Source organism: Coffea arabica, chromosome 9e, assembly GCF_036785885.1.
Source record: "Coffea arabica cultivar ET-39 chromosome 9e, Coffea Arabica ET-39 HiFi, whole genome shotgun sequence".
Classification (NCBI taxonomy): Eukaryota; Viridiplantae; Streptophyta; class Magnoliopsida; order Gentianales; family Rubiaceae; genus Coffea; species Coffea arabica.
The window spans coordinates 6661427-6673466 of NC_092327.1; the positions used below are offsets into that span (position 1 = coordinate 6661427).

Genomic DNA, 12040 nt, shown 5'->3' on the forward strand with positions numbered 1-12040 from the left:
TTTTGAAACTTGGATCAGCCATCGATTCGATCGAGGTCAAGGGTCATCTAAGAACCAGATGATATCATCATGATGTCATAAATATATTTAATTTTAAAATAATATATTATGTAAAATTTCTATAAATATATTAATTCTAAGAAAGGTTGACTCAATATATGTTTGATGTTTCTAAGATACTTTACAAGAAAATACAAATAAGGTAGTATAATTAAGTAGCAATTTATGCAATTTACAATTTGTTGCATATTCAACAAGTTTAGAATCTAATTAGAGGTCTCATTTGAAAAGTAATACAAGAATTTAGGGCTGTAGCTGTAAATTCTAAAATATTTCTAGGCGTAATAATAGTTTTCTAATACTCTAGGGGTCAAACCCTAAAATTGATAAAACTTTTAACCCTAAACCTACTATTCCTAGTTTTTCTCCCTCATTTTCTATCCTACTGGTGCCGCCTCTTTCATTTCCCAACTTTCTTCTTCCTATTCCAACTTCTCTACAATAGCATGAGTTTTTCTTCTTTTCCATTTTCTTTTTCATTTTTTTTCCTTTTTTAGTTTTGTCTTTGTTGTTTTTTCTTCTCAAAGTCACAAATCTTAAACTTTAATCCTTAATTTTTTTTCACACTTCTCTATTCTCCATCTCCCCATCTTTTTGTCTTTTTATCATTTTTTTTAATATGAGATCTATGATTAGATCTTGTTTGAGAAATATGTTTAAAAGTGATTTTTTGATGGGTTGAAGATTGGTTGATGGAAGGAAGGTTGATTTTGCAAATGGGTGGAAAACTGTGTATTGGCAAAGGCAAAAGCGAGCTCAAGAACAAGAAGGAGGAGGAGAAAAAAAGAAAAATCAGGTTTTTACTAGTTTAGCCAGTTTCCAATTGAACCCGATTTTTGACCAAGTTTGATCGGGTTCTTGTTGGATGGTTTTATGAGCTAACTCGAACTGGATTCTTGGCTAGTTTCCGATTCAATCGGTTGGACCGGCCAGTCCGATCTGAGTGTGAAATCATTGGAGAAAATATCTTCTTTTTCACAAGAGATGGACTATTCAAGGTCTTGGAGTGGATGAAACTGTCAGATTGAAAGTTTGCAAGAAAAGATTGGTAACCCTTTGAAAATTGGCTGCCAGTTGTAACAATCAGTAAATTTTGTCTTTCCTTGAGAAACCAATTATACCTTTGCATTTGGACTTCGTGAAAGTTGAAATTTAATGACAATTTTGGTATCATAATGAGAATGGGTACAAAATGGCTGTGGATTTTCATAATTGTGTAGGATGTTTAAAATATTGGATAGATGGCAGTATAGTAAACTTAATTAGAGACCTTAATTTTGTCGTAATGAATAGGTTTTTTGTAGTAAGGCTGCCCTAATTTTCAATTAGCTTTAAAAGTCTTGAGTTTTGAATGGGTATTCTATGATGAAGAACTGGAAAAAATGTATGTGCAATTTTTCAAAGTTTTGATATAGCACTATGGAAGTTGTATATGTCCTAGTGGGTAGAAATAGCAGTTAAGACTTGTGTATTTTGGATGGTATGCAAAAGCATAATGTGTTAATCTAATTTGGGATCATCTAAAAATAGATTGGTGTCATTGTGTTATATCTGAGAACAAAAAAAAAGGAGATTTATTCAAATTGCATCATGTGAGTTTAAAAATGTGTTGACATTTAGTGGTTTTGGTTATTGCATGCTAGTTTGAAAGCATTTCTTATGCCACTGATTTATAGCTAATTGGTGTATAGTAACGCCATAACATAATAGAAACCATCTGTAATGGCTAATTGAGAGTAAAGATTAAGTTTGATTACTTACTAATCCATATTTTACGTAGGCTTGGTTGTTAAATGTAATTATTGTTATATTAATAGCAAAGGTATGATACCAAAAGTAGAAAAATGTCAAATTATTGGTAGGATTCAGTGATTTATTTGTAATATCATAATTTGCTGGATTTACGATATACTTGAACGAATATGATGTACTATTACTTATTATATATTGGCATGTTTTACCATTATAGATGCACTTAGTTTACAATCTTTTATTGCATATTTTGTCAAACCATAGGTTGACAAGTAGGTATTAAACAAGAAATGGTTCAAACATGCAAGAGAGGTGCTACGAAACTAGTGGAACAAGGTGGTGGTAGGAAAAAGGCAAGACATATTGAGAAAGAAGACAAACAAAGTCATGGTATAAAACATAAACTTCCCGAGGAGGCAAGTGAAAAAGAGCATGGCAAAAACCGGTACATTCCAAGGAGGCAAGTGAACAAGGTCATGGAGAAAACCTATCCCTTTTAAGAGGCAACTGACCAAGGTCATGGCAAAAATGCTACATCTTCTGAGAAGACAAGTAAAGAAGCTCACAGCAAAAAGCCGACATCTTCTGGGCAAGCAAGTGAAGAAAGTCGCAGCAAAAGCCTCTACCTCCCGAAAAGGCAAGTGAAGAAAGTTGTGGCAAAAGGTTTACACCTTTTGAGCCTATGCTTTTCGAGAAGGCAAGTCGAGTAATTGCTCTTGGAAAAAAGACTAGAAATTTTCAAGTGGCAGTGGTTGATGACAAAATCCATAGCAAACAGCCTATACAAGACTAAATGCAAAAGAAAGGTCAAGTAATTTCCCCCCTAGACCATATGTTGCATTCGAATGAGGACCTTTTCATGTATTCTAATAAGATAAAAACTGAGTAATAGTGTTAGAATTGAATAGTTGTTTACTGATTATGAATTTACGTCTACATTTAGGTATTTTAGCAAGCAATTTATGGCAGAGAAGTTGGCAAGAAAGGAAACCGGTCATCATAAGAAAAGGTAAACTAAATTATAGGATGTGAGGAAGGTTAGCAATTTGTAGAACTCTGCTAACATTGATGATGAGCATGCACAAATGCAAATAGAATTGGAGGAGGCCAAGGTTGGCAGGTGGCCATCCTATTAGGATGAAAATGTTAACTTTTCAATATAAGTGTTCCAATATATAGCTTTTTTGGCCCTACGAAACCTATAAAGTTTTGTGCCCCTAGTATGGGTTTGTGACAAAACTAGTATCAGAAGCCTCACAAGCTCCATTTCAAGCTAGTTTGCCCTTAGGAGTAAACAAGTAGACTTACAGTGTAAATAATTAGAAGTAAAGTATAAACGAGCTATATTATGGTGTAATAAAATTAAAGAATGATAATTTTGCACTTAAATGTTCTTAAATGAAAATTGTGATGCCCCTGATCCCCGGTGAGCATGTGATAGCATATGTTTGCTGCCATTAAAGTTGATGTCGTAAAGATATTTGTCCAACTTGAGTTATTTAACTTGTTGTAAGGTAAATTGTGTCTCCTGTGTTAGTAAAAGTTCAAAATCGGCAGAAGTAGAAGTAGAAAATACTTGGGTAGTTATTACAATGTCAATCGCCAAGTTTCCTAATCATATTTATCCTACTTTGTATATTATATTTTATTGATTTCATTAATTTGGACTTACATGTAGTTATAATTTATATACGTAAGTATACATCTTAAAATGAATTTAGTTCTTGTTAAGATAGTTTGTAATTATATTAGTGACTTGTTTATTTCATTGTTTAGATTTTAGAATAAAAAGCCAACTATTAAAAAAAAATAGGGTCTCACAAATTCCATTACAGATAAGTTTGCATATTGGTGCAATTCAGTTGTAAAAGGATGTAACTAAGGTTTAGTTATGGTATAACTTATTTGGTGCAATTAAAGTTGGAAAAACGATATTACTCTAAAATGGTGTAAATGAAACCTGAAAGGGCTCGAATCCTTCTCTGACTTGTTTACTTATTTAGAATTTTTTTTATAAAACATCTATTTCATAATATGGAAATTCTTGATTGTGATTAAGTACTGATGTGTTGGCGAGTGATTGTATGCATACTGTTGTTTTGGGTTTGCAGTTGCAGACAATGGTAAGCACAACTTGAACTAATATGACCCAATAAGAGAAAATGACTTTTATTGGTAATTACAAAACTGAATTGAAAAAGAAATAACCCTTGGGCTATTAAGAAGGCCAAGAGGGATATTGAAAGATAGAGCAAGTGTAATGTATACTGTATTGTGAACAGTAGATTTACAATATATATGGTTTAGACATGAAAGATATATTACTTTTAGTTGTGATAAATATGACTGGGCGTTGCAAGAAGTACTGAGTCATTGCTCTCCTTCTAGATTAGGTACTTTTGTTAAGGAATTAAGTGTATAGAAAAAGGAAGCCATCCGAGAGATTCGTTTCGGTAAGTTTCTAGGTGTTAACTGTGTGAAAATGCTGTCTAGCATTGTTATGGGTTTCTGAGAATTTTGACCTATGGACTTGCCAGTTCATTTGGATGGAGGAATATATACGGTCATGGGGAGGGATGTAGAGGGAATTCTGGGACTACTTCATGTCAAGCTTCTACCAGAAGAGTTTCCCAAAGAAAAAATTCCATAAAGCACTTCATTGTCAATAAAATGTGTTGACATTGTCACTGATCTTAAAAACATAGTAGTAGGGTCCAAGCTTAAGTTAAAGTTTGTGTTTTTCAAATTAATTTATATTTCCTTTTAATTTTACTTTGCTTGCCTTAATTTCATAGTGATTTTATTGGTTGAATCAAGATTTTTATCATTTCCCTTTTTATATTTTAATGCATGTTAAGTTTTATAGATTATTAAGGTAGTTTGACCGACAAGTGAGATGTGTGCGTTATATTTGGTTGACGAGAACGAGTGTGGAACTAGAGAAATTATGTGATTAGAAGTGTTAAGAGTGTATTAGAGGAATACAAGATAAATTAGCTATAAGAAATACAAGAGAGACAAAGAGATAGGAATGGAATTTGATTTTGACACTTGTCAACCATCAAACCAAACTTTGACCAAGACTTCTTCTATTAGTTATCTTGCAATTTAGCCAAAATTTCCACCCACTTTTCTTCACCTTGGCCGAACTCTAGGGAGAGAAAAAAAGAGATAAAAACTCCAAAAGTTCATCTTGATTTCTTGCTTGATTCTTGAGAAAATCAACGTGAAACTTGAATCCACCCCAATCAATCTTGAGGAAAGCTTGGAGGTAAGCTTGGTGGTGAGCTTGGTGGAGCTTTTGGAGGAAGAAAATTCTTGGCTTGCAATTTATTTTGGGGGTTTTGAGATATTATACTAAGAACCTCTCTTTTTCCTTCTTATTTTGCCATTTAAGCAACATATGGCTTGATTACGATGGATTTTATGGAAGATTTCATGATTTTGCTTACTAGATTGTAATTTTCAGCTTTGAAATGCATTGGACAGCTTTGATATGAATGGTTTAGCTTTGATATGAGGTTGGATATGAAATTTTAGCTTTGGTATGAGCTTATCTAGCTCCTATATTTGAATTTCCAACTTTAGGGTTAATTTCCAGCTTTGCTATGTTAATTTGCACCCTTGGAATGCCAATTTCAGCTTTGGCTGATAAGAGTATATTTTACATGTTTTTAAATGTATTTTATCAGTTAATTTCAGTAGTTTAATCGAGTTTATAACTAAAATAATTAGGGTTTTGATAAAAATATACATTTTTTATTAAAGTGGCTAACATTGCATTTCTATTGATTTTAAGGGTAAAAATTTCATTTTCTTGCAGGATTAATGATTCAATCATCAAAGGGTATGAATTGAGAAGAAAATCTGATGATTGGTGATGAATTGAAGTGTGTAAAGAAGAAATGAAGTGAAAAACATTTAATTGAAGAAATGCAGTTCAAGACAGTTTTAACACTTTTCGGTATTTCAGCTATATCTGGAGCTACACATATCAGATTGAGGTGATCTTTATGCCATTTTAAAGTTAAGAGACAGCCCTACATTTGGTATGAAGACAACGAAATCCAATTCCGCTATTTTCATGGACAAAAAGTCGAAATACAGAAGCTGCATTCTATGGACGAGACTGAAACAGGAGACTGACCAGTTGTTGGTATTTTGATCATATCTCAGTCCACAGAGCTTCGAATTGGATGATTCTTAAAGAATCGAAAGATAATTCAGTGGACTACAACTTTCATGTTTTTCACAAAAGCTAGTTCGTTCTCAATCATAGAGAAAAATCGTAGCTGAAGCGAGGCCAAAAGCACAGAGTTGAAAACGTGAATCATCAAAACGTGTCTTGAAGCCGCGTTTTGTCAATTCGCGTATTGTAGCCGAAATTCTGCTTTTTGCTTAGCCATTTCTCTTATGTTCACACTACTTTCTAGCTATATTTGGTAAGAGAATTCGGCTGCACATGCTTCTGATGCATAAAGGAGGAAAATATGTGATGCGGATACGGGCGCGCAACAACTTCAACCTTGGGTCAAGGACCCTTTGATCAACATTGGTGGTCCGATGACAAGATCAAGAACCAAGAAGGTGAACGAAGCTTTACGAGCATTGATCATTCACCATACAAGCAAGGAGCAAGCTAGGTTTGAAGATTCGATGGACCATGAAGTTACTTTGTTCACTTGTACGTTTGAAGCGAAGGAATGATCTCATACTTGTTAGCTTAGTTGGTAGTTGTTTTAAAACTGTCTAGTTTAGTAGTTGTTAGGCGTTGAGTATTTTATTACTTATTGGGCCTTATCGGAAAGCCTTAAAGAGCTGGCTCTTTAAGCTCTTTATGCAGACCGAATTTCTTCCAGGTTTATGTGGGCCGGATTTTGCCCTAGTTTTAGCCTATAAAAAGGCACCTCTTGTATGAGTAAAGACAGAGATTATTACAACCAGAAATCGTGAGGAATTTTCCTTCAAGTTCTTAATCGAACTTACTCTTGAATTCTTGAGTTCATGGCTTAGGATTCAAATCAGACTTTATCGATTAGATTGTTCCCTAATCGTGGTGTCGTTTCATCCATCCTTATTTGCTTAAGGTTGCTGATTACCTTTGTGTGTCAGAGGTCTTGAGTTCATGAGAACAATCGAGTTCAATTTCTGTTGGGAGAAAAGATCCAACTCTGATAATTACAAGGTTGGGAGGTTCTAGGAGGGTCTTCCCCTAGGGTTGCCTATATCAGTTGGTAATTAGAGCATCAGGTTAATTCTCTTTTAATTGAAGTTGTTCATATCTTGTTAGTTGTGTCTTTTGTCAAAAAAAAAAAAAACTGTAGCGATTACTGTTCATCGTTACTGTACCGAAATACTGTTCATCGTACTGTAGCGTACTGTTCACGTTACTGTTCATCCGAGTAAAAAAAAACTGTTTGGGTGTTGTCTTTTTGTGTTTTCTGTCCAAGTTCTTGGGTTTGTTATACTTGTGTTTGGCTTGTTAGGGTTTAAAGACAAAAAAAAAAAAAAAAAGTCACGTACCTTATATTGTTTTAGTGTCCAAGTTGCTAGAGTATTGCTAGAATTTTCTTTTGAGTATTGCTGAAATTCTGTTTTTGCCTATTTCTTGAGTATTGGTTGTTGTTCTTGCAAACCCTAGACACCACAACATAGTTTGGGGAAGTTCTTGAGCTCCTTGAACAAAATTCTTGAAGTTCTTGAACCACCAAGTCTTGTTTTGAAAGTTCTTGAACAATAAATCAAGAACTAGGGCCTTCTTGAAATTTGCATAACCTTTCATCCGTTTTCTTGAACTTGTTGGTGTGATCTGAATTTGTGTTCCTTGAAGAGCCGAAAAAAAAAAAGAGAAAAAAAAAATGAAAGTAAAAAAAAAAGGGAAGAAGAGAAGGAATTGGCTCTCATACAAAGGAAATCAAGTTTCCAAAAAAAAAAAAAAAATCGTGAGTTTCCAATTCTTGGTGGGTTCCCAAATCTTGATTAGTCTCCAAATCTTGGTTGAATTCCCAAAACTTGAGTTTTCTAATCTTGATTGGTTTCCAACTCTTGAGTTCCAATCTTGATTGAATTCCAAAGACCCCAAACGACCTCACCAGCCCCAAACACACCCAATTCCGTTTTCAAAACCAAACCAAACACCTTAGCCCAAATCGCCTTGGGAGTTCTTGAGTTTCTAAAATCGGTTGAGCTAGTTTTGTGATCCGATTTGACTGAAATTTCAGGACTGGTTCGTACATTATTTGAGCACCCCAAAAGCACCATTTATACTCCAAAATACTGACCAGAAACTCAGCAAAGCAACAGTTGAAAAAAAAAAATTTCCAGCTTCGGGTAGAGTTTTTTCTAGGATTTACAAAATTCTGCTTTGTGTCTTATTACTTGCTTATAGGGTAATTAATTCTGGAATTTTTTAGAGTTGAGTTGTCTTAAGAACTTTGAGAAGGAAAATTGAGAGTGAGTGTGTTTTCTTGAGTGATACACGAGTGCTTTGCAAGGTAGACTAGGATACACTTGTTTTGCAGGTTGGACAATATGTCTCAAGAGAGGAACATGCTTGAGCCGTCTGAGACCGACGTGTCACTCAAACTGGTGCTCCAAACTCTTCAAAAACAAGTTGAGAGACATGAATTTGCGATGGTACAAATATCCGACAGGTTGGCTGCCATTGAGATGCGAGGTACCGGAGATACACACCATAGGGTTTCGAGTGTTCAGAGTGCTGATCATGATGCGGATGATGAGGGGTATCATTCTCACACCTCATTTCGATCAAGGAGAAGCCAAGAGGGGGCGAGGGAAGGTCGAGGCCGACCTAGGAGAACCGATGACAATCTTGGTTCCATCAAGACTAAGATGCCTACCTTTCATGGGAAAAATGATCCTGAAGCTTATTTAGATTGGGTTAGGAGAGTTGAGCAAGTGTTTGAAGTCCACAATTACTCTGAAGAGAAAAAGGTGAAACTTGCGGCTATTGAATTTGAAGATTATGCATCCATTTGGTGGGAGCAAGTATGTGCCACAAGAAGGAGAAATAGGGAACAACCAATTGACACTTGGGCTGAAATGAAGCAAGTGATGAGGAAACGATTTGTACCCTTCCATTACACCACGGACTTGTACAATCGGCTCCAACGACTCACCCAAGGGTCCAGTTCGGTTGATGAGTACCACAAACAAATGGAGGTAGCAATGATAAGGGCCAATATACAAGAGGATTCTGAAGCAACCATGGCAAGATTCCTTAATGGATTAAATCCTGAAATTCGGAAGAAGGTTGAGCTTCAAGACCACTTTGAGCTACAACAAATGGTGTCTTATGTAGAGAAGGTGGAAAGGCAAGCCTTACCCATAAAGACACCTAGTGGCCGAACCACTACATCCTCTTCCACACCTTGGAGAAGAGATCAATTGCCAACATCCAATGCTTGGCCGAGGCAAGGCAATAAAGAAAGGGAAAACAGGCGAATGGAGCAACCGTTCCATCCGAGTGCAACTCCTTCTAAACCAACCCCGCGGCCGACTCTTCCAAGGGCAAATACGTCTACCAACCAGCCAAAGGCATGTTTCAAATGCAAGGGAATTGGCCACCTCATGGCTCAATGCCCTAACCGAAGCATCATGTACATGAATGAAGAGGGAATGTGGCAAAACGAAGGAGAGAAGGAATATGCGGACATGCCACCACTTGAAGAAGAGGGGAACGATGCTGACCTGGTTGAAATAGAAGAGGACCCCGTGGCTCGAACTATGGTGACTATGAGAGTGCTAAATGCACAAGCTCAAGAAGATGATCTCCAACGGACCAACATTTTTCATACGAGATGCAAAATTGGAGATGAGGTATGTCTCATGATCATTGATAGTGGCTTTTGTACTAATTGCGTAGCTGCTGACTTTGTCGAGCAAAAGCACCTTCCATGGACTTACCACCCTAAACCCTATAGACTATCTTGATTAAATGATGGGGGGAAGTCAAGGTGACCAAACAAGCTTTAATCACTTTTTCTATTGGTCGATACAAGGACCAAGTTTTATGTGATGTAATTCCTATGCAAGCTAGTCATGTCTTGTTAGGGCGTCCGTGGGAGTATGATCGGCAGGCTGATCATATTGGACTCACTAATAAATATAAGTTCATTATGGACAACCTCAAGATCACTCTTTCACCCTTGACACCTACACAAGTGTATGAGGAACAAGTGCATCTAAGAAAAGAGCGAGAGAAAAGGCAACTGAGAGAGGCAAAGAAAAAGCCGAATGTGCCTGAGGATGAGGGAAAAAAGAAAGTAGAGGCCGAGTTGAGTGAAAAAGAAAATTCGATTGGAAAAAAACTTAGTGAGGCCGAGAGCTTGAAAGTAAACAAAAAGAGCTTCTATGCAAGTGTGCGTGAGGTAGGTAGGGCTTTGAATGCACAAAGTCTTCTCATAGTACTTCTGTACAGGGAAGCTGATTATTCTTCTTTTTACACACTAGGCATAACCGATTCTCTTCCTCGTGCAATCTACTCTCTTTTGCAGGAATTCAAGGATGTGTTTCCAGAGGAACTACCGAAAGGATTACCTCCAATTCGAGGTATTGAACATCAAATTGACTTTGGTCCGGAGCAATTCTACCAAATCGACCAGCCTATAGAGCAAATCCGGAGGAAACAAAGGAAATCCAAAGGCAAGTCGATTCCCTCCTTGAAAAGGACCAGGTACGTGAATCTCTTAGTCCTTGTGCGGTTCCAGTCATTTTAGTGCCTAAGAAAGAAGGGACTTGGAGAATGTGTACAGATTGTCGTGCAATTAATAAAATTACTGTTAAGTATCGTCATCTTATTCCTAGGTTAGATGATATGTTAGAAGAATTGCATGGGGCAATCATTTTCACTAAAATTGACTTAAGATCTGGTTATCATCAAATAAGAATAAAGGAAGGTGACGAATGGAAAACTGCTTTCAAAACAAAGTATGGACTTTATGAGTGGCTTGTGATGCCTTTCGGGTTAACAAACGCTCCAAGTACTTTCATGAGGTTAATGAACCATGTTTTAAGGCATTTTCTTGGAAAGTTTGTTGTTGTTTATTTTGATGATATATTGATCTTTAGCAAGTCTTTAGATGAGCATGTTGAGCATTTGCGACTTGTTTTAAGTGCCTTGCGTGAAAATAGGCTATTTGCTAACATGGAAAAATGTATCTTTTGCACTCCTGAAGTTAACTTTCTTGGATATATTGTTGGTGCAAATGGCATAAGTGCTGATCCCGCCAAGGTAAAGGCCATCATGGAGTGGCCGACTCCAACCAATGTATCTCTGGTAAGGTCTTTTCATGGTCTTGCAAGTTTCTATAGGAGATTTGTTAAAGATTTTAGTACTATTGCAGCACCTTTGAATGAGATAATTAAAAAGAATGTGGGGTTTCAATGGGGAAAGGAGCAAGAAACGTCGTTTACTAGGCTTAAGAATTTGTTAACTTCAGCACCTATTCTTGCTTTACCTAATTTTGATCTGACGTTTGAAGTTGAATGTGATGCTAGTGGGATCGGCATAGGGGCTGTCTTACATCAAAATAATAGACCCTTGGCATATTTCAGTGAAAAGTTGAGTGGGGGAGCTCTTAATTACCCTACTTATGATAAAGAATTGTATGCTGTTGTGCGTGCTCTTGAAGTGTGGCAGCATTATCTTATGCCTAAGGAATTTGTGATACATACTGATCATGAATCAATTAAATTCTTTAAGGGTCAGGGAAAGTTGCATAAAAGACATGCGAAGTGGATTGCATTTATTGATTCCTTTCCGTACATTATTAAGTATAAGAAGGGGAAAGATAATGTCGTTGCGGATGCATTGTCTAGGAGGTATACTTTGATCACTAACATGAGCACTAAGCTACTTGGTTTTGAGCACATTAAAAACATGTATGCACATGATGACGATTTTTCTAATGTGTTTCAAGCTTGTGAACATGCTGCATTTCAAAAGTACTATAGGCATGAAGGCTTCTTGTTCAAAGAAAATCGCCTATGTATTCCCAATTGTTCGCTTAGGGAATTACTTGTTAGAGAAGCCCATGGTGGAGGATTGATGGGACATTTCGGCATTGATAAAACTCTTGACATCTTGCATGAACACTTCTATTGGCCTAAAATGAGGCGTGATGTTGCTAACATTTGTGATAAGTGTTTAAAGTGTAAGCAGACCAAGTCAAGGAGTAACCCTCATGGACTATACACTCCTCTACCC

General features: G+C 36.5%; 1 long non-coding RNA gene across 2 annotated transcripts; it reads left to right on the forward strand.

The window, feature by feature from the left end:
- Positions 1-457: 457 nt before the first annotated feature.
- On the forward strand, positions 458-7823 carry LOC140014503 (uncharacterized). Of its 2 annotated transcripts, none has more exons than XR_011821270.1 (3): positions 458-1108; positions 2077-2821; positions 5636-7823. It is a non-coding gene; the product is annotated as an uncharacterized lncRNA (long non-coding RNA). The 2 variants fall into 2 exon arrangements; XR_011821271.1 differs by having other exon boundaries at positions 2077-2618.
- The last annotated feature ends 4217 nt before the right edge of the window (positions 7824-12040 follow it).